Source organism: Dromaius novaehollandiae, chromosome 17 (assembly GCF_036370855.1).
Source record: "Dromaius novaehollandiae isolate bDroNov1 chromosome 17, bDroNov1.hap1, whole genome shotgun sequence".
NCBI classification, from domain to species: domain Eukaryota; kingdom Metazoa; phylum Chordata; class Aves; order Casuariiformes; family Dromaiidae; genus Dromaius; species Dromaius novaehollandiae.
In genome coordinates this window covers 7,337,091-7,360,098 of record NC_088114.1, presented here as the reverse complement: position 1 = coordinate 7,360,098, position 23,008 = coordinate 7,337,091, and the positions used below count along the sequence as shown (strand labels likewise).

Sequence of the window (23,008 nt, the reverse complement as noted above, 5' to 3'; positions counted from 1 at the left end):
ACAATTAAAACTACTATAAAACCATGCTATAATCCAGGTTAAGTATCCCACACATTGATAGAAAACTATTGTGTTCGATTCTAAAGTAAAACTCTAAAAAGATTCCTTTCTCTGAACAACTAAAACAGGTAAATTAATAAAGCAGAGACTCAGCAAGGAGTAGCCCTCTATACAGATATAGAATTTTTCAGAAGAGATCTTATGCTTCGCTTATCTTCAGAGATCTCCCATGTCATTTGAGCTTACAGAAATAAAAATGCTAGGAGAGGCTATCAAGAGACTTAGCCAGCAGGGACTGAGACTGAGTCTAACCTTAGCTGAGTCTGCATTCCTTGACAAAGAACAGTATGGCAACTACTATGAGGTATGACATAAAGCTCTGTTGAAAACCAGTGCTTTTTCTCTACAGGCATCTTCAGCAGTCTGTCACTGAATGAGGGATGGGGAAAAGGACCATACTCTGCAGCTCTAGCATTAGGTAACTGTACTGCTTGGAATATGCAGTTTCTCATGTGTGTTCCTCATTGTTGCTGTTCCCAGGTTCCCTGAATACTTGACAGACTGTCGTTTTCTTTCTTTTTCTTTTTTTCTATTAACTTGGAAGTTCAGGATTTTTTTGTTGTTGTTCTTGTTTTTCTTCCTACACTGCCTGAGACCTTTAGAAGGAAAATTTGCCACAGAACTTGCCCAGTCCGGCCTCTCTGTCCCCATATATACTTATTTCTCCATTTGCTGGCAAACAGCACAATTCTTTGCAATTTTTCCCTCTGTCTCATGGCTCTGTTTTGGTTATAGACCACTATTTGGGAAATGTAATGAAGCATATCATTAACTGAAATAGGACCCTGAAGGGTTAAAAGCATTCATGAGCGCAACATTAGCTAAAGACCAGAGGGCAGGAGAGACAATTTATCCTTGAGAGTTTACAATAACTTCTGTCCTGTAAAAGCATTTACCAGAGGTTTGTACACTTATCAGTTTTAAGTATCACTAAATGCAGGTCCTAATCTCTGTTTGAAAATTCTGTTTGTCTGGCTTTTTGTGACTGAGGCTAAGTAGCTTCTCAAGTTACCGCTTTCTCTTTAAACTTTTTTGTATAGACTGACACTATATATAGAAGTTTTCCGTATAATTTGCATTCTGAAGACTATATGATACTTTTTCTAAATTCCCAATAGTAAATAGCTATGGGATTTTGACTGGGAACCTGAATGGACCAAATAATGCAGTCTAATCCTACCTTTCCCAGTTGCCCTGTTGCCTGTCCCAACCTATTTTTTACCACAGAAGATAAGGAAGCAACTGTTTCCCAGTGGCTATTCTCTACATTTGACTACTGACATAATGATAAAACCATAGTGAGAAAGAATGAAGCCCACAGCACACATGACCTTACAGTAGCCCAGATGTCACGAAGTGTGAGGATGATATATAACAAAATGTTTGCCCCAGAATTTGAATCTGGATCTGAATTCCTTCTAAAAGTCCCATCTCTAATGGCAACATATTTCCCAGACTACTGATTTTTCTTCTTTAGCTTCTTGGCCTACATCTTTAGAGCACAGTTTTTAAAGAGATGTTTCTTTATGAAACAGCACAGATTATTCTGTCTCTCCATTTTATATTGAGGGATTGGTAGTTTTATAATGATACTTTCATTGTCTTTTTTGGTCTGTTTTCAGCTCAAGTTCAGTTGTCATATGGAAGACAGGTTTTGATTACTTTGTAGTAATATTATAAATATCATATTTAGCTCTTTTGGCTAATTTTTTAAAGAGCTAAATATATTTAGTTCTTTCTGGCTTTCACTGTTTAAGATCTAAGCCTGGGCAATGAAATTGCTATTTTGGCTGCATGTGGCTGCAGTATGGGTCCAACTCTTGATACCAAGATGGCTTGTCGTTAGGCACTTTGGTGAAAAGATTTAAATAACTGCCACCAGGCTGATGCCATACCTAAGAGAAATGATACTCTTTATTGTTTGGAAGCTTTTCTTCTTTTTTGATTTTCATCACAAATTTCCAGTATTATCATCATTCCTCTGTCAAACTGTCTTTGTAATATTCTTGTACCAATGCTGCTTTCCTAGATACCATTGCCAGCATAAAAAAGATAAACTACAGAATATAATATGTAGAGAATCCACAGACCAGTAGAGCAAAATGAACTCACACAGGCAGCTGAAAAAGAACAAAAATATGTAGACAATATTGGAAGAACATTTCTCACAAAATAGTTATTCCATCTTTGCTTCTGCTGTAATATCTAATGGAGACCTACAAAACACCTCTCAGAGGCAAGCCTGGGAACTAAAATTTGTAATTACTGAATACCAAAACCCAGAGACTCAACAGAATTATTGACTTTATGGTACATTATGATCTCCTTTTCTTGTGTAAGCCTACACATTCTACAGGCTGTAAATTTTTCCCCACCCTTTCAGATGTGAGATAACAGGCTTGCTGTTCTCTCTCAAATAGGAGATAAGCATTTCTCCTTGTCCACCTAATGTCTCTTTCTCACTGCAACTCTTCCTGTTGGAAATTATCAAACATGTCTTATTAAACTCCAAGCAATTGTTCTCAGCGTGTATTTAGCTTGGAATTGTGTTGCTGTCCCTTCAGTTATGAAGAAGGGCCTGTGCACCTAAAGGATTTTTTTTTTTTTCCTCCAAGAATACTGGTCTGATAAAAAGAGGTCTGATACCTCTACATATAAATTTTGCCTTGGCTGTGTCCTTAGAGTGTCGTTGCTACAACAGCACTACCACTGCTTTGTTTAAGTCCTCTCTTTTCCTTGGATTTCCTGCTGCAGTTTGAGTTCTTAGCTCTTTGTGGTTAATGCTGCTTGTGTTAGCCATTGTATCAGATCAAAAAAAGGAATTAAAGCATTTGTCTTCACATTGTCATCTGTTGTTACATCCTCTTCCCACTATGTCAGCCTAGGTCTTATTAATTCTGTCAAGGGCAGGCTATTCCTAAGGCTGATCTGGAATCTTGGAATTCAGGCAAAAGTTTGCTTTGTTGGAGGTCCTACTCTGAGAACCACTGAGAGAAAAAAAGGATAATAAAGATTGCTTTATCTGTGGTTGTGAAGTGGCTGCAGGATATTTGCTCCAATGAGAAAGTCTAACTCTATAAATTTAACTTGCGTCCTGATGTCTTGCTTTCTCTCTCTTGAGGAAGAGCACTTGTCTTCTTTCCTTGCTCTAACCCCAGCACTTTCTGCTCTTTCCACTGAACTATTTCAGCATACCATGTCAGAAGAAAAATAACCACTTCCTTTTGTCCAACTACACAGCCGTTGCTGTTAAATTCATGCCAATTTGCATGCTTTGCCTTGCTTTGCTTTTCAGATTTAGCTTTTTAACACTTTTTAGTTCATTTCCTTTATAATAGGATTTCAACACAGAAAGCAAATGATCTCTTTGGAAATGTTTAAAATCCTAATCCAGCTGTATAAATCTCTTATTATCTAAGAATTTCCTAATGTTGATAGTTATTTTTAAAGCATTAACTTTTCGTGGCTTTCAAGGAGTCTTGATTTGCCTGTAGACATTTGGATCCGTTACAATATACCATTTCAGTGCATGCTATTAGTGTTAGCAGCTTTTTAATCTGGAAGATGCAATTGTTGTATTCTGTGAAATGTGGAAGTAAGAAGTTCACTAGCCATTTTACCAACTGATAAATGTAGTATAGTGAACATATGTTAGCATGGCCACCTCTTCTGAAGCCATGACAAGTGTATTTTGATAGTTTCTTGTAATTTCAGTGGAAGGAAAGTGACCAAATAAAAGGCAGAAGTCAACAATTGGGAGTTGACCCTTCGCTCTTTGGACCTTATAATCTATTATAAGTTTCTGAAACAACAAAAATCCTACAGGTCTCTTCTCCAGGGAAATCTGACAGAATTGAATAGAAAGTTATATTTTAAAGCTTTTGTGAAGTTTAGCAAAGTTTCCATTTCTAACAAGCAATTTTAACAACATTTAAAAAGTATCTTTTTGCTGATAACATTCTGTTGATTAAAATAGAAGTTGCTCTGCTTTGAATAACATCTGTAGAATGACACTGGTGTATGTGTACTTCGTGAAAGCATTCTTAGAGGTGTTTATGTATGCTTGTTTGCATGCTACCTGCAAAGGGCAGGATGTAATACAATCTAAAGAAAATTCCACTAACACAAACATTTGTAGTTAAGTATATGAATAGCATATTTTATGCTTACTAAAATTTCTGAATAGATGTATAATTACTCATACAAGTACTTTATTTTAGCCAAAGTGTATATGTAATCTCAGAGGACAGTGTTGGATATTTCAGATAAAAAAGCAAACCAAAAAAAAAGACTTCAGTAGGTGCTGTTTTAGCAACGAAGAAAAAATGACATATTTACAAAATACTGTCAGGAAAGTCTGATTAGAACTAGGAAACCTTGAAATGCTCTGCTGATCTGTTCAGTAAACCTCACAGGAATTTATATGTGCTTGTACCATGAGAAGCTGAAGCAGAACTTGAGCTCAGAACAGAATTGTCTGGGAATTACTTCAGTTCTTAACTGCAGCTGATTCTTTTTTTTTTTTTTAATGAAACCTTAAGCATTTTTTCTGATGTTACAATTTAAGCTATAAATCTGAATATGGAAAACCTAGCAGAACTTAGATTAGTACAAAAGGAAATGTAGAACCATCGGTGATACTGACCATGATTTCTTGCACTTCTGGTATTACTCTGCAGAGAAAAATGAAAGAAAAGTGGCTGTCTTTAAGGATTAACATAGACATGAACAATGCTGGTGAGAGAGAAGTACGGTGTTGATGAAAGTGCTGTCTGTATCCCCACAGAATTACAAGTCTTTATAGTTGAAGAATTGGAGAAAGACAGGGAGAAGAAAGGGACAGAATAGGGATGGCCTTTATGCAGAGCAAGTTATGACAGTTGGGTGGTTTAGTGGTGGCTGGGGGACTCCAACTGCAAAGCATGCAAGCTGAGGCACTCACAACATGATTTAGAGGACATTTTGTGTAGTAACATTTAACAAGATCTTATTTTTCACTCTGAAAGAATAATATACGGATACTAATGATGTCCTCAATGCTGTCCTGGTTTTCATTTTTACAGTGCCTTTTTCTGTGCTACTACATTTTTCATCCACTTGCTCATGCACAGAAGGCAATCAGCAATATATTCTCACTTGTCTTGTCTTACATTTCCTTGTACAGCAGATTCCCCTATATTATCATTACCTGTAAAGGACTTCTGCAGGGAAGAAAATAGGATTCTTGTACACTGCTCATGGCTGTCAGAACACTTGTCTGTTTAGGAAAAGGTATGAATAGTAGTAATAGATGATGCATATCTCATCTAGAAGGCACTGTCTTGTTACCTGTTATTTACATTGTATTGCCCATTCTTGGACTACAGCATTACCTGTTCTATCAGAGATGATAGTGCAGCAGTAGGTCGTAGGTAATGCAGTACTAGGTGCAGGAAAAGTGCTGTCAGGTTAAAATACAGAGTTAAAATATTGAAACTGGACAGAAGATGTCAAGTTAAAACGTTGCAGTGCAAAGATACTGATAATGTGGATGGTGGTGTCTGTACAGCATTGTTCCTTGATATTTAATACTCCATAAGACATCTAAAGTGCTCTTTCATTTACCCCTTCCATGCTGAATGATAAACACTCAATCAGATGAATTTAAAGAAAGTGAAAATAAATTAAAAACATTTTTACACAAAGCTTGATGCCAAGAATTCATTGCTGAAGTATATGACTGAATCTATTTACTTAAGCTCTAAAAAAGACTTTTGCCAAATCTAACATTGGAAAAGACCTTGTCTAATGGTGTATAACCATTATATCTTTGACATACAGCCATGACAATGTTCTTAGTAAAGGATTATGGCATTGCATTAGCAGAAGAGAAAGCTACTTCGAGACCACAGTATTAGGTAGGCCACCACAGTGAACTCTGTAACAGCACAACTTATCTAACACATTAAGGACAAATTCAGGTTATTAAGCCTAATTAAATCTATTTTGACAGGATTTTGCAATGTCTATCCAGAGGTTACCAGTCTTGATTTGAATTTGTCTAGAGCCTGCACCAAAGGCTACAGAAGTCATTGAGAAGATAACTGTGAGCTTTGGCAGTCTTTGGATCAGGCTGATCTGAAGAGACAGATGCACACAGAGACATCAGCCTAACAAATGGCAAAATACATATTTTTGCAGCCATCCTGTTATCTGGCAGCTGTTCCATTAACATCTTTCTGAACCTACAAGACTGTGACCCAGTTAATGGCTTATAATGCAGATATATAATTGTTGACTGTTTCCTGTTATGCAAAGTAATCTCTATGTTCTATTCACAGTTATTTAACTCTTCACTTTGCATTTCTGTAATAGAGTTCACACTCCAAAGAGCTTCTTCCTTTCATTCAGTGTTAAATCTCCTGGCTGCTGAAATGCATATTTATAATCCCTCTAAGCTGTTTTAGAGATAATTGTTTTGGATCTCTCCTAAGCATTAGTGGGATTTGTTACTATGCCTTAATTTGTACTGCTGCTCTGTTGACCAAATTTTCCTTTTATTTTAAACCAGTGTAAAAGCTAGGATATACTAGTTGTCTCCTACAGTGATAACTTCTACATAAGATAACTGTCGTAAGGGAAGACTCTGAAGGAAAGTATCAAATGACTAGGGATAACAGAGTTGTTTCAGCAAATGGACTCACAAAATAAAGGCAAACATAAAACACACTTTGTGATCTGAAATTTTTCTTAGCTGTGAAATTTCCCATGGAAGTTAATCTGTAGTTTCCTGTTAGTATGTGAACTACAACCATCATTTTTTGTGAAGAAAAATCCTGTTAAAAAATGGTAACAATGCTTCCTGAACTGAATCGTTTCAATCATTTTGAATTAAAAAAAAATTGCAAGCCTTTGTATTGCAAGCTTTTGGATGTAATTGAAAGTATACTATTTTGCAGTCCTTGCAAAAAAATGGGAGATGCATGCATGCATGCACATTCTCTTCTCGGGAACTAAACTATTGAACAAGTTCAAAAAGTGACATTTTGTCTGGATTTTGTGCAGTATCCTTTCTTTCTAATATAACACAGAGGAACAGAAAACTTGTGTTTTAAAATTTTTATACAAAACTGACAGAATTATCAGACCTGGGGATTGCATACAGCAGGTGCACCTGCTTTAAATCCCCTCCCCTCAGATAGTGGTTAATTTTTTAGTGGTACATCAGCCTCGTGTGCTCACACAATATGCATTATGGTAACATTTGCAAACTGTCAGATTCGAAACTGAATTTGTTGTTGTCTTTGCAAATCATCTAACTTTTTCGAATAATTTGCTTCACAAAAGATGTTCAAAAATCTCTGAAGGTTTCTATAACCCCAGAAATGGGCTTTTAGTATTCAGTAAGTAAATGCTCTTTGAAATGATAGAAAGAAGTTTATTTCAGCAGATATGTTTCATTAATTATGAAAGGCCAGTATATGCAAATTAATTTAATTTCAATTACTCACCTCATGGCAATGCCAGCTTTGCTAAAGTGAATGCCCAGGTTTTGCTTCTGAAAGTTCCATCTGTCTTGCAAACACTCGTATAGTATATGCTTTTGAAGTGTCTCCCTAACATCCTTAATCATGTCATGATTTATGTTCTTTGCATTGACCTCATAACTTCTTCTGTAGGTGCTTTGTAAGATGACATGTTGTGACACAGTGCAAGTACTGTAACACTAGGGCACGGCAATAAGGAAAGAAAACTAGCTACTCATTGTGCAGTGTCAACTTTCTGTTTGCCTTAGGAACGTTTTATTTGATATATCAGTGTTCTTGCCACCATGTACTACAAAATAATGAAAATTATGTAGTTGACCTACTTTTCCAGGAATCTGGATTTGGATTTTGATTCAGTAGTTGATTCTCTGTTCATCAAATACATGCTTACATTCTGTAGACATCTATTATGGAAAAAAGCTTGGTCCAGAGATAAAGACACTAGCCTCAGGCTCATGAAGATGTATTTCCTTGTTCTGTCACAATATTTGTATATGACCATGATCAAATCAGACTGTTTTGAAGAATAATTTAGTTATCACAACTTCACTTACCGAAATGTGCACTCTTAAGAACTTTTAAAAAATATTGTGGTCAGTCTCTCTGTACCACACTACTCAATTCATGAAAGAAAAGCAGTAGTACTGCCTTACCATTCTGCTCTTTCATAAATGCAGTAGTAAGTATGACTCACTCGGATACTAGGGTAATGAGGATTTGAGAGATTTCTCTCTGGGTACCTTAGACTCTTAAGTACATGTTTACGTGCTCTCCTGAAAGGGAGATCTAAGCTTAAGTAAAATAGTTCCTCCTAATTTTCTAGACAGCTTCATTAAAATAAAATATGCACTCTTTAGAAGGCACTTGTATTAAAAGTTTCGAAGTCTCCTATCTTCTGAATTCAAGCTTCTGTGGACTTTCAGAGCTCACTCTAGTTATCTTACGGAATTGAGGGCAGGGAAACAAAACCAGTGACTTAATCTGGCTTTGCTGAACAAGCCCAATAATTTTGTTTTATATCCAGTATTTAAACTGGACTGTTGGTAATAGGAGGAGATGCCTTTATGTTTGTTTTTTCCTGTGATTAATGATTTTTTAAAAGTTCATATATTATTACTGACTTAATGTGTCTTTGTATGCATAAAGAGATCATGCTTATCAGGTGAACTTCAGACTGGAATCAGTGGAAAAAAATTGAAAAATACTTATTATGATAAATAGTGATTATAGGACAAATTAAAAAATATCCAGGGATTTGGGCAAAGGTTGGTGAATAGTTTGTGTTAGAAGAAATGGGATGGATATGTGAAAATGTGAAAGCATTTCATTTTGATGTTTTCTTAATACTGCATTTCAGAAATACCAAAAAGTTATCTTGATGTCTTTCAAAATAAAATTTCTGGAGGTGCCGGTTCTTTCAAAGGGAGTTGCATCCACTGCTTTTATATTTCAGCTTGAGCCAATAGCTCTTCACCAATGTTAGTAAAATATTCTGATGCAAGTGGTTTGATAATCCTGATTTTTCACTGACTTTACCATTTAAAAAATAAGAATTTTTAGTCAGGATTGAAGCATTTAAGCTTTCCCATACTGTCTTCATTTTGAAAAATGGATTTGAAAAAACTGTCTCTGGTGCTTTAAAAACTAAAGTGAAAGCTTAGATCAATCTCACCTGCTGAAAAGGAACTGGAGCATCCAGATAGTATGCGTCAGTGTAACTTAGTTGCTAATACGATGTAAAGTTTGTTAGAACTCTAATATAAATATACCTATATTCCTATGATATTCCTATAATATAGGAAGATAAGAATATATAGTACATCAGAGGTGAAACAAGAAATACCATTCTAAATTGAAGAAGTGCAGCAATGAATTAAAGCTGCCCATTAAAAAGTTCGTGAAATGTAACATTATTTTAAATCAGAAAAGGTTTCTGATGCCATAATTTTTGTAAGGTTGGAGAATTTCAGCTTATCCTTAATATTCATCATCTGATAATTAAAGAGGAATATATCATTAGACTTTAACAGATTTTCAATAAAAAGATAGTTAATTCAGTGTACAAAACCTAAATGACTTCTCACTTTGAATTAAGGTAATTTGTAAAACCCTGGTTTGCTATTAAATACAAATAAGCTTTCTCTGTCTCAGAAGGCTAGAATGGAAGATACCAGCTGTCTTTCCAGGTAGCTTTGCAATGCTTTTCAGGGAAAAAAGATTTGATCTGCTTAATAGTACTAGTTAAAATACCTCATTTCTGTATTTGGGAGCTTCAATCTTCTATTTACTGTTGGTGTTTTTCACACAGAATAACTGAAATGTAATGCTGTTCATACAACATTAGTTCTGTTTCCAGTGTATTGAATGAAAGATTTAAATAGCATCTGTCAGTGAGAGGAGAAATAAATAGGCCAGCACACAAATATTTGTTTTTTACAGTTGATAAGTGGGTATGTCAGTGAACCGATGAGGCTTGCTTTAGTGCAAAGAGAAGCACAGACTCTATTTTAGAATACAATGTAGTGATTGCATAGATATTTGGTAAATATTTGAATCAAATTAGCAGTCAACTGTATGACTACACTGTGAAGAGCGGGACAGTGTTTAAAGTGCACTTGTCTTGGAGTTAATGTTATATTAGAGTCCTCCAGAATGGTAAATTGGATTTTGCCCTTAGTTCACATTTTTTTCTCAAGAACCTTCCTGCCTACCTGTGGTTTCGATTCCGAACTCTGGCGGCATACTCTGCCTCTGTCGCACAGAGGTCCACTCGGGATACCTGAGGAGCTGCAGTTTTGTTTGGACTTGATCTTTGTTAAACTATCACCTAACTAGATCCAAAGATGATTTGAGAAGTGTTAGCTACAGGGATGCCCGATGGCTTTTCTAGGTTTACAGCCAGTGACGTGAATGAATTGCCTAACATGATGCTTGCTCAGTCTCTCCCTCTCTCACACCTCAAACAGTAATAGGCTTTTTAGGCTGTCAGCATGCCATGCACATCACACATGATTTTTGCTATGTTTAAATGAATCAGTGGAGTCAAAGGTAGGGCAGATGTCCAGCTCCCACAGGAAGCTGCTTCTGAACAAGTGACGGGGTACGTGTGGGCATGTCTGCTGTGGGCATTCCTCCACCGCTCCACCCAAAGAGAGCCCTCGTATGATGTTTATCTATCCTCATAATGATTAATAGGACTGTTTCAATCCAAAGTATCCAGTACTGCTTCAAAATGGTGATGGCTCTGACATAACTTAATTTTGAATCTCATCTCTGTGATGAATCTTAATGTAGCTGCTGTGGTACTCAACTGTGAACTAACTGAAGCCTCAAAGAAAAAAGCTATGACATAAATGTTTGAACAGTTGAGGTGTTCCTCTATTTTTTAGCTAAACTTCTCTTTGTAAATATCTGAGTTTTGTAACTGAAGCAATCTTAGTTGAGTAAGCAGCGCTTTAAATTCTTCATCAGCTCCAGCTGCCTAGTTGGCACCAGTGCCTGAGACATAAAACCATTTCTTAATTAAATTGGAAAACTTCTTCCCCTTTCCTCCTTTGTATTTGTCTATTGAGCAAGGAATCTCAATCATTTAGTTTCTTTCCATGTGGCTACATTGATTCTAAAAGCCTTTTAAGAAGCAACAGTGTATCTTGTTTTGCTTTCAAGATTAGAAAATTTTAAAAATAATTTAATTTGTGCAGGAAATGGACCAGATATGTCTCTGTCTTTTTTTTTTCTCCGTATTATTGATTGTTGCGAAGTTAATGACTTGGGAAACATGAGAAAGGGAAGAAAAGTCAAGATTTTGTTCTTCAGTGCTGAGAAAATGGGGAAAAAAAGATTCTTGTGTTATCTACTGAGAAAAGTTTGAGAATAAAAATTTTGCTTCTGACATTTTGATTTGTAGGGATATGTATAAAACAAAAGCCTATTATTAACAATCAGGTCTAGATTGTGGGATTAAAGACAATTTCTAAATTAATTTCTTAACTTATAGCATTTTTTTCACCTGGCTGATTTATGGTTTTCAAAGTGGCCTCTCTTCTCTTTTTGAACTAAAGTTTTGCATCTCTTCTGTGCGCCTTGACTGACTTACTGTTTCAGGAAGGTATTTCAGGGATACTGTGTAGCTGGAGGATCATTTTGAGAAAGACGCGTGTTGAGGTCATTACAAAACACCCATGGCTTTTCCATGGTTTGGAGTTAGGGTTCCACCTTATTTACTGCTTTTAACTAATGGATATTTTTCACAGCCTGTCAGTTGTAAACAGAATATGTAGAATTAAATTATTGCCGTGTCCCACTTTATTTTGATGCTTTCAAGGATAAAGTGTCTGTTTTCTCTACTTTTCTTTCACTGTTTTTGCTTTCCAATAATAAAGGGAAAACACTTTATTTTTAAGGGATATCACTTTATTTTTAAGGGATGTCTCTGCTGTACTTGCTTGCTGACTTGAGGCTTCAGTATCTCCTAGGCCACAGTTTTTCTGGCCCCTAAATACATTTAAAGCGTCCAGGCATGCAATGCACTGAAATCAATCCAGCAGAATACTTCAGGGCCAACTTAGCATTAAGTAGTGGAATATTTAGTTCCATTGCAGTCTAACACTTGTGCCTTTAAGCTTTTTTGGATTGCGAGCAGAGCTACTCCAGTCTTAAGGCATAGGTCCATGGCACTTGTGTTTCGTTCCCAGTTTGAGAAGACTGCAGTTATCAGCAAGCAGACTTACTGTACATGCCTCATATTTGGCTTCTCAGCACAAAGCTGAACTCCCTTGGCTGGCTGAACACAGTACTGAAGGCCCCAGGCCCTGCAGACAGTTCGGCACAGAATGATGGTCAAAGACCATAGATGTAAAAGAACATAATTCCCTGCAACCTCTATGTAGTTTTATAGAGAGCGTTTATTAATAATTTCTCTGAGCTGAAATAGAAATTCAGTCCACACCAGCTATCCTTCCAGACTTCCTCTCCTTTCCTAGGTCCATGAAATGGATCTGAAGTGCTCTGTTGGCAACATGTCTTAGGAGTAAATAATACTTATGCTTTGTTAATGAGGATGTTGGCTGGCTGTTGATCAAGACAGCATCTCTAATGACAGCAGACTTTGATTGGGGGAGACAAAGGTAACAAATTACTGCACTCAATTGGACTGCCGTTGAATTTCATTCAGAGTAATGTACAATCTTCTAAGAAAATACCCATAAAGGTGAGGTATTATTTTTAGCTGACAGCGGGTTGTCATGAGGAGCATGGCAACTGAGGGGCATGCTTAAAAACAGACTGCAAGAGATCATAATTGAAGCCTTACAAGCAAGTGTGGACAGTGTTACAGATCTCATTTGAACTGCTAAGGAAAAGGGTTAGAAATCCACAGGAAAAGTATAACTATCAATTCACTTCATCTAGTAAAAGCTGGGGAACTGACAAGCAGCATAATTTGCTGCTAGAGCTGGCTGGAAAATGCCGATTTGTTGAAACTGAAATGTTTCATGAAAACATCTATTGTGATGAATTTTTGATAAATACAGCAAGGTTACTGTTTGGTATCCTGCTGTTTGGCTGGGGAGCCTCAGCTTTCAGATGTGTAGCTCTGGGGCAGCTCAACTGTGTGACCTGTTCAGAAAGCATGGATCCCATGGACTACCAGACCTGGAAGTCAAGACTGCTATTAAACCTCGGCTTCTGCTTCCATAACAAGGAGCTAGGAAGCCCCTGAGAACTGTAGCTGAAGCCAAGACTACAAGGAGTGTAGGTTTATCCTGTTGCTCAGGAATCCAAAGGTCTGTGCTCCACAACTGGGTTGGCTGGCAACCCAGGATACAATAGTTGAGAAGCCAGCTAGTTTGGAAGTCTGGAACCATGTGGTGGTACACACAAATCAGTCACAGGGTCTAATGGTAGTTTAGGTTGGAAGGGATCTCAGGAGGGCCCCAGTCCAACCCTCCTGCTCAAAGTGTAGTCAGTTATGAGGTGAGACCAAGTTGGCTGAGATCCAGTATGGTCTTGAAAACCTCCAAGGATGGAGACTGCGCTTCTCTGGGCCTCTTCCAATGCTTGACTGTCCTGAGCGTGAAAAAGCTGCTGCTTATGAGAAAGTTTCTCCTAATCTGCGTGGGGAGGTTGTCCCACAGGGAGAGGTTGCCGGGTTCAGAGGCCCTCAGAAGCAAGGCAGTAGCTGACCAGGCTGGTCTGTGCCGTATCACTTCTCAAGGGTATATAGCACATCAGTTTTAGTGTGCATCTGTCAGGAATGCTTGGGAGCCTATTACATGTTGAAGTACTACTTCTGAAATGAAATACTGCAGTATTCCAGTTGTGTAAACACTTTCAGAAGGGTTTTTGTATTCTGACCTGTTTGGGACAGAATTTTCCCAAAGATTAACCATGGCCAATTCTATAAGAGGACTTCTGTAATTTGTGCAGTGTGTGGAATATCATTTCTACTACAAAAGCTCAGCATAACATCCCCTCTACCCAGAGTCTACTTTTGCATGCCTGGCAAAATTTTCCCAGTTCCCAGAGCAAGCGAGAGAGACATGTAATGTTAAAAATAAAATGCAAATGCCTGAGTTATTTGAATATAATCACTTTATTAATTTAACTGTCTAACAGATACTGATGACAGTCTAATAATGACGTCCAAAAGGTTCTTTCTCATTAAAGGAGTTAATGAAATCACACATCTTAAGAATTTCATTTTAATTAATTAGGAATAATTTATACGAGAGAGAGAAGTGCCAAAAAATATTCCTTTTGAGGAGTGGAAAATTGGTAAATCTGTTAATGAGGATGCTGGATGCCAAGGCTTTCATGAAAGGATGCCTACAGTTCTCCAATTCCTGTGTAGAAAGTCACTAGGTGCATGGATATTTTCAGAATTTCCACAAGTTTGGCATTCCCACTCATTGCTGGTATATTTTCTAGATAATTTGTAATACCTATAGCAGACAAAACAAAGATTGGCTTCAAGACAAAAAATGCCCCTACACATAGGCAGTGTATTAAAATGTCATATTTACTGCACGTGTCACTTAATTGATTTTTAAACAGTAGGTTAATTAGGATTTACTAATAATATAGCTTTTGATTTCTCCATAGTTTCAGACACATAGAACTATTGAACACAAAAAGTGTTCTTTAATTTTGAAGTATGGTGCCTCTTCTGAACTCTAGGCCCTTCAAAAATTAAATTTCAAAAGTTTTGCCTATTTTTATACTCATTTTTGTATCTAATTGGCTCTTTATTTCTGTAGAACAAAGATGCTTTTTGTAATTACACTATGTTATAGAATTTTCTGGTCTTTCAGGAGTTAACAAACAGTATGGTGGAAGCAGTAGGCATGTTGCTCTAAGGAAGTAATTTCAGTTATCAAATTTTTCTGATCCTTTACATCCAGAATGAACTTTCCTGACCAACTAAAAATGGCCAAACTATATGATTGTTTTATGCTTTATTTTGCTAAATTCCTTCAGCTGTCATGCCCAGATTTCAATATATATTGGCTTTAGAAGCTTGTTAATAATAAAAATAACTAACTTGGAAGTGTTGAAATCATGGCTGATACCACACAGGTAAATTTGAAAATTGCAGGAAATGCTGACAGAGGTAAGTTAGGGGTGGTATGTGAACAGATATTTTCTAAAATTAGAATGAGGAAGTTGTTGTTTTAAGAATATAAACAGAATTAGGATAGTCTTTAAGGAGTCTTTATTACAACTTTTTCTGTATTGCATGCTATATGTACACTTAAGGAAGGGTCATTCCAACTATAATTTTATAATTTGGATGGTCAAGAGGGTAGGGGGATAACTAGGGACAATGGGAAATTACCTTGCTAGGATCAGTCAGCAGCTCGATGACAGAGGCAGGAACAGTGTCCAGCCCATCTGTTTTGCTCTCCTGTACTGTGGCAGGTTTACTACGCAATTTCAGACAGTATTTCATTTTGGGGGAGCAACTGATTCATGCTTGTTTTTGACTTCTGTCTGGTCTTTCTGAACCTAGGAATTCTGTTATGCGGTAACCAATATATGGTCACTTGTGCTGGTGTGCAGCATGTGCAATTAATATTTAAAGCGCCATGTGCCTGGAAGGAGTTCTCACCAACCCAGCTGCTCCAGGGAGATCCACAACCTCTGTGCATTCAGTGAGAATCTACTGCCCTTCTCAGGGGATGTTGCTTTTGTATGTCAAGACTAACTGCTGATCTGACTGAAAATTGTTTTTTGTAACAACACAAGGGGAGAAATCAAAAGGAAAACTTAGTGCTGAATGCCCACAAGCTGCCCATAAATTATCCATTACTGATAAACTCCATTAGTAATTATTTTATACTCTCTAAGGCATGCAAATATATGCATGCATACATACATACATACATATATATATGAGACAAAAGCTTTCTTTGGCTGATTATCTTCAGATCATTATACCTTCTAAAGGGTTTAACGTCATGCTAATATAATAGACAAGCACACAAGCAAAGGAAGGTTCACTTAGAATACATCTCAAAAAAGAGTAATGTGATACAGTTATAAATGTTCTGCTTTTCTTAAATTTGTACATGGTGAAGTGCATAGGGTAATAGGCTGGAAATCAGGAGACCTGCTTCTCCTTCTAATCTGCTTGCTTCGTAGTTGGGCAGATAGTTCCAAGGTTTAAAAGCTCTTCTGAGCAAACACTCCTTCATGCTCTGTATTTGCATGTGTAAATACACGTGTTATGTATTTCTCACCTTTTGCTTATGGCCTCTTGTTCTGACTATTACAACAACAACAGCAATAGACAGGAAGGATTGTGTAAGCTTTTAGGCAGAAGCTGTATGGTTAAGGGTTGAAAGCAAGTAAATAAAATTGTAGATTTACAATTCTACAATCTTGTGTTCAAATAGCATTCCTTGTTCTGCTGTAAAACAAGGACTGCCAGTGATTCTTTATGTAGAGCTAGGTATTTGTACTTTCTTTGTTGCAATGTTGAACAATAAGCAGTGCAATCTTTTTCTCTTCCATTCTAAATGCCAATGAGAGGAAAGCTGTGTTCTTAGGCAGGAAAACATAATTTAAAAAATAAATATGTTGTTGAATTCAGTAGCATTGGCCATTTTGATGGATAGAAATAGCTTAGAGATGTATAGAAAAGCATAATGAGGGGTCCTGAAGAATCTTTTTTGCTAAAATTGAAGCAGTGATTGGGAAGAGAATGTAAGCTGGTGAAACCAGGACAGATTTTAGCAAATTGAGGATGAACAATGGAGCAAAAGACAGAACACAGTGCCACCTAGTGTTTTTGGCAAAATCCAGCTGAATGTCCTCAATGAACTTTCAAGGGGGTATGGTGTTTTCAAAAAAGATAATACATGAAAGCAGTATTAATGTATTAGTATAAGACGAGTAGGCTGGATCCTCCATTGTTAGGAGGCAGGTATATTTTGACTTTCTGGGAGAGCCACTGTGGTTTAATAAACATTCTCAGCTTGAGCAGATCCCTTCCAAGTCCCTTTTTGTTACTAAAATATGGGGTGTCACCTGAACAAAGTGTATGGCATGATCATGTGGCAAATCTCAGCAAAGATTTCATTTCTCGCAGGATGATAGGAACCATGTGTATATTAAAGCAATCTTTGCGCAGTCTCAACCTCTGACTGAGAGGCAAGATCTTTTGAAATCAACGCTACAAAGTTGAGATTTTATGTCATATTTTATCAGTCTTTTTTGATGAACTTAGTGGAGCACATTTTTCAATGAAATTTTTAAATGAAAAGAGGATAATTATTATACAAAAATATATTGCAATATTGTTAGTTCTTTCACGTTTCTACTTGAAAACAGATGATATTGTGCACAGACCAGTTCTGGATATCCCTCTGTCTGTTGACTGTGGAGGGAGCTGGAAGCGACTGACTCCTTAGATATCTCACATCCGTAGAATGGATTCAAGCCAGACTGTGCAATATTTGGGTTAGTGGAAATACATACACATTTGTTATATTAGGCTGCTTTGAGTTTTCAGTTAAATATCAAATACACAGGAAACATTAGCTAGGTGACCGCACCTAGAGGAAACATAGTAGCTAGGCCTGGTGTGTAATTGTCCGATGATAATATTCATATGATAATGCAATAGTACTGGCAGAATGGCAATCTCTATGCTTTTCAAATCCAAAGGAAATGAAACAAACTTGAAGCATCTGATAAAATACTGCCAATGTGCTTCTGTTTCACTAGCAACAGAGGAGTATCTCTGTCATCTTGGCAATGGTTAAGAACTAGCAGCTGTCGCTCTTATATTAATAGGTCTCAGCTCTCTAATGGGCAAATCTGAAGTAGCAGAGACTCTTTGAGTATAGTGCCATGGAGTGAATCTGTTTAGAGGTGAGTATAAAATGAAATCTTGACCAGAGACATCTTAGTTTGGTTTGGTGTTGTAATCTTTGTGGTCTACTCCTCAGGGACTGCCTGCAACAAAAAGCTTTGAAACTTGGGAAGGCATAAAAATCCAGAAATTTTCTTTCTGGGGTTAGATCTAGTTCAACTAAGGGAGGCTATTCTTTATTGGAATGCTGTAGACTTGTAAGCCATGCATGATGTGTAGTGCTGAAATAAGTGAAATTCATCCTTCTAAGCAGAATCAAGTCCTATTCATGCCTTAATAGGGTTTTGTGCTGATTACTCCGCTAAGGGTCTGATTTTACCTTTACTGCTTTTCAGAACAGCAGAAAAGAAAGTAATAATGGTTAACTTGTGGAAACTCTACTGTTAAGTTTGGTTTATTGAGATTCATTGAATCCCACTATTTGATATCTGTGATATGTTTTATTCATCAAAATTATTGTGAATCCCCAAGGCTTCTGTAATCTTAGCAGTGAATGGTACTTCCACAAAAAACTGTTAACTGTTTGTTATCCTCCCACTTCAGATGTCCCAGTCATCCACCACAGGGGCACAAGCAACGCTCTGTGATGCTGAGTGTTCTATCAGGCAACATGACTAATCTACAGCAGATAGTCTAAGGGAGCAGGTCATGAGTAATGAATGATTTAAGAGTTATTTGTTCCAATTATTTGGTAGATACTGGAGGACAATCAACAAATCTAGAAAGAACAAAGAGCAGTAAGGTAGCATAATAAAATGTGATTTCCCTAGATCTCATTCCTGCCTTGACTGGTTAGTCTTGACAAGTAGTGAGATCAGACCAACTTAAAAGATGTTAATTAATACTATTCTCTTGCTTGTTTTATTGAAAGGTGTTGTTTTTTGTTCTTGTGACCTTTGTCATTTGCTTTTTTTTACCTCCTTTGAATTTCTCAGAGTTCTTTAGTCAAAGTACAAAGTGAAATCTGCAGAAAAAATAGTTGTGTGTAAAGCAGACTAAATGAAAGACTCATCCATCCTGCCTGGAGTACCAAACTCACTAGAACCCTGAAGCACTCCAAGAGTCCTCTCCTTTCCGGTGCAGTTAGCCCATTGCATGCTCAGACAGCCCTTGCTCATGGCACATAGCTCACGTTCTTAAATAAATCACAAATAGTAGACAGTTTTCCCACCTGAAGAATCGATTAGATTTTGTCTATTACTTCATTTATATTTCTGAGGGTTTTGACGCATCCATTTTACCTGACGATTTTTATCTACCTTTATATATTATTACGAAATTTACATTACAAAATTCTACTGGAATAGCTATATTAATAGGAGGACAGTATTGCTGAAAACAATCTCAACTTTATGTAATTGCAACTTGTACAAGTGTAATGTGTGTCATTGGAGGTAGTTTTGCATTCGGCAAATAAAATGCGTTTTTTGTTTCAGCCTTGCCTCTAGCCTTTGCAGATGCGTAATTAGAAGTATGCTGCAAAATCCAGCATTGTGATTAAAATCCTTTTTATTAAAATCCTTTTTAAAGTGAAATCAAGAATTCTGGAGTATAAAACTGCACACAGTATCAGTAAGCAAGTTGAGTTGAACCTGGAGTCTAAATTCCTGCTCCAAAGCGTATTTCATAGTAGTTAAATGCCAACAATAGTGGGCTTGTTACGTTGTATGGTTTCAACTTCTTTCGTACTCTGTTACACTGTGGCCTGGCTGAGCCTTGTGTTTGTATTTTATATGGGTTAAAGATACTGCATCTATTCTTTAGGAGATACCTGGAGCATGAAAGCTGTTGTATTAAATTAGTTCACTACAGTATTGCATGTGTAACTGCATAAACATCCATTAGGCCCTTGCTTTGATCACCTCCGATCTGGGTTGTTGCTGCTCCTGATTTCTTAGAAGCCTTTTTTCCCTAGTATATTTTTAATTCTAATTTGAAGTTGTCTGGGGAAGGTTCTGTTTATTTCCCATGATAATGGCTTGCATATTTTTTTAATAGTTCTGAACTTAAATCAGTTCTATTGGGACATTTTTACATTAAGGCTGAAAAGGTATCTCAGTGTTTTGCTGCTGTTTCACCTGGAAATGCACCTTGGTCTGTCAATGGAGGGTACTGCATAAATGTCATATATTATTATTTCTTTATTACCATAGCACCACACTGACATTCTACCTCCCAAATACATCAGTAACCAACCTACCTTAGCACTTTTGTCATTCCAGTTTTCTTTGCATTTTCTCCCTGTGTGTTTTCTTTACGTAAGGCTCCTTGAAACATTGCTATAGTCTTTCTCTATAATTAAACACTAGCAGTTTGCATCAAAACTACCTGTTTCGGACCTTTGGGTCACTCATCTATTAGCTTTTATTTTTTCAGTACATAGTTTTTAAGTGGCTCATCAATATTTTGGCATTCGCAGGATAGGTTGCTTACTCATTTTTGTTTAGAGCAGGTGGGAACATTTCAGTCCTACATTCTCTAATGCCAAGACTGCGTTCCTGATATTGCATTAAAGATTTATTGTATTAGGAATTTGCTGTTGCACCCTAGGAATTTATCATTTTATATTACGCTTCACTTATGATAAGCACGATTAAAGCGGACAGTAGGTTAAAGCAGGTAAAAACCAGATTTCTCCAGTTAATAACTGGAGACGTTGACTGGAGAGCTAGTTATGTATTAGCAGTATCAGACCAAAGAAATGTTTGTTTCATGGAGATAGAAAGACGAGTGCAAACGCGGCAAGGAAAAACACAGGCCTTGAACATAGGCCTTGAACTGGATTGACATGGTCCCTCTATTGCTATAGGTAACACCTAACTGATTGTCTGAGATTTATACATGTTAGTGGAAATAAAGCTTTTTCCATGGCCAGTCTTTGGATTGCCTTTAAAATAAATAACAGTTTTATTGCCCTACCAAGGGAAATAGCCAAAACCTGCAGAACTGTGCTGGGTACATTCAAACATTCTTGCTAAATGAGGAATGGTACCTGAGGTTATTAGGAAGGGCTTGTTACAGTGAAAGTGTGAAAGACAGAGTAGCAGTGCTCCAGAATTACTCCTAGCAAAGGATTTTGAGACAAGCACGGTCATGAGGGTTGCAAAGGAGAAGAGATCTGCATGTTTAAGTGTCAAAGTTGGCATGTCAAGCCACTTCTAAGCAATGTATTGGGTACTGCTGCTGTGGCAGGTTGAGTGGAGCTGTCCTCCCTTCCATTGAGCTGAACTGTTTTCCTGTGCTGAGATGAGGTGCCCCCTTGGTGTAGGGAAATAGTTGCAGGAGCTGAACTCATTGAATTTAGGTTTTATTTTGGTATCTGTGTAACTATTGAAATAGTTAATCATACCACTATGATGTGTTTAAGAATTTCTTGAATGAATAAGAAAACCTTCTGAGTTAAGTCCTGAACTTAAATGTTGATGCTTTCTTGTTGTGGCATTTGCATTTATTTCATAAAGCATTCAATATTAGGCTACAGTATTACTTCAGTAATATATAAAGTACTTGGTAAAATGATTGTAGAGGTTTTACTCTCATCTTAATCTTATCTCATCCATATTCATAAGTAGCCAGGTTAAATTCAAACAGAGCGCTTTGCTTTTTGCTCGGTTGATTGTTTTCCTGATGGTACGAACTCTGAAGGAGGTATCATTTTTCATGTTGTATTTTCCTGCTAAATGATAGTGGAAGCTGCCATTGCAGTAGATGGCAGAGTTAATACAGTATGTGCTGAACTGTATTACTAATTACGAAAACATCTTGTGCAGTAGAATGTGGTGTGTAGTTTTGGATGATTACCTCTGGCTTCTGTAAGTGTTGTGCTATAAAGCCCAAAGTATGAGCACAAATTTCCACTGGATATCATTTGGCAAAGCAGAGATGACTGAGTGGGAAAAGAAACCCTGAATAGTCAGGAAACAAGCTTAGGAGATGAATGGCTTTAATACTTTTGTGAACCATTCTAAGTCCACTCATATTAGAAATGTGTGCAATTCTCCATAAATTGTTTTTGTCTCATAATTGTCTTGGCTAATTACCTTTTTAGAAAACTAAAAGGTGAGGGGAGTGAATGCTTATGTCTACATTTCTTCAGAATTGTATGATTTTTGTCCCTTTGCATTGATGTGAATCCCCATGTTAAAAATTTACACTTTTCCCTAGTACCTCAGGCAAAACTTGACTGTGCAATCTGTGCTACCTGTAAATAAGAATATAAATGTTCTATAATTGATGATATCCCTTTTTGTGGTACTTTTTCCAATTGGGAGAAAATATTCCAAACAAAAGCTTCTTGCAATTAAAATTCATATCACACCCTCACAATGCTTGCAGTGTCTTGAGGGCTGGTTTTCTTGTTTTATACCACAGCTGAAGACTGTTTGGATCGAAAAGAAAATATATATTATAAAAGTGGGGAAAAGCATACAGAAAGCTGCTTTTTTCATCAGCTGAAACATTCGAGAATGGCTGTAGAATTAAGTTGGTTCTCCTGCCTTAGAAGTTAAATCTTTTATACTCCGGAATGTGCACGAGCCCTGATCTGTGAAAAGGAAGAAATTTAGCAGCTAGGCAGATAAAGATCTAAGCCGCTTACAGTTTGGTGGTTCTTGTTTGGATAAGATTTATCATAACAGCATCGAGGCCATGAGGCAGGACCATTACAATGCTACCGCTGTTGCTATGATTTTGCATTTCTGTGGCAAAACTTCTAGATAGGTAACAGAGGATTTAGAAAATGGCATGAATTTAAACATGTAGCTCTTTACTGCCTGTGAAATATGTGCATGTCATATTCAAAAAACTTACGAAATACAATTCCATGTATTTGTAATTTAATAATTTAGTTTAGCTACACTAGGGAATCTGAGTATCAGCAACTCTTCTATAGTCATCGTGAGAACAAAAACATATATGGGTGGGTTTTGCTAAGTCTAGCTCTGCCAATTAGTGATGCCTCAGAGGTTAAGTTCATCAAAAGAATCAAAATATTGACTTTGCAGAGGAAAGTTTGCACTACATGTGAATTAGTGAGCTTTTCTTGTGC

General features: G+C 36.9%; 1 long non-coding RNA gene across 1 annotated transcript in view; it reads left to right on the top strand.

Moving 5' to 3' along the window:
- The window catches only part of LOC112980461 (uncharacterized), a 310,497-nt gene that overhangs the window by 111,561 nt on the left and 175,928 nt on the right, over window positions 1-23,008 (top strand). The window contains exon 3 of the long non-coding RNA XR_003258428.2: window positions 410-478. This is a non-coding gene — a long non-coding RNA (uncharacterized LOC112980461). The remainder of the gene's footprint in view (window positions 1-409; window positions 479-23,008) is intronic.